Source organism: Nanorana parkeri, unplaced genomic scaffold, assembly GCF_000935625.1.
Source record: "Nanorana parkeri isolate BGI_ZX_2015 unplaced genomic scaffold, ASM93562v1 scaffold210, whole genome shotgun sequence".
Classification (NCBI taxonomy): domain Eukaryota; kingdom Metazoa; phylum Chordata; class Amphibia; order Anura; family Dicroglossidae; genus Nanorana; species Nanorana parkeri.
The window spans coordinates 854,624-854,942 of NW_017306478.1; the positions used below are offsets into that span (position 1 = coordinate 854,624).

The 319-nt window shown below is 25.1% G+C and overlaps 1 protein-coding gene across 2 annotated transcripts in view; it reads right to left on the minus strand.

Annotated features, from left to right (window-relative positions):
- The window catches only part of SMAD7 (SMAD family member 7), a 37,687-nt gene that overhangs the window by 34,092 nt on the left and 3,276 nt on the right, over positions 1-319 (minus strand). The window lies entirely within an intron of this gene.

The window sequence follows — 319 nt, forward strand, 5'->3', positions numbered from 1 at the left end:
GTTGTTTTTTGTCTCCATTGCATTTTGTTTTTTTTTTTTTTTTTTTTTCTTGCATTGCACTTTCCTGCAACTTTGCTTTTATTCTAACGTATTTGGGGTTTTTTTTGCATTGCACTCTGCTAAACCTTAACGTTTATTATTATTCTTCATGATGTATTTACGTGTTTTGCATTGCACTCTTGCACTGCTAAAACATTATTAATAATATTTATGTTAATACATTACACTCTGTAAACACTTTGCTAACAATAATAATAATAACAACAATAATATTTTTTTGCATTCTGCTTGCTTTTTAAAAAAAATTATTTATAAATAA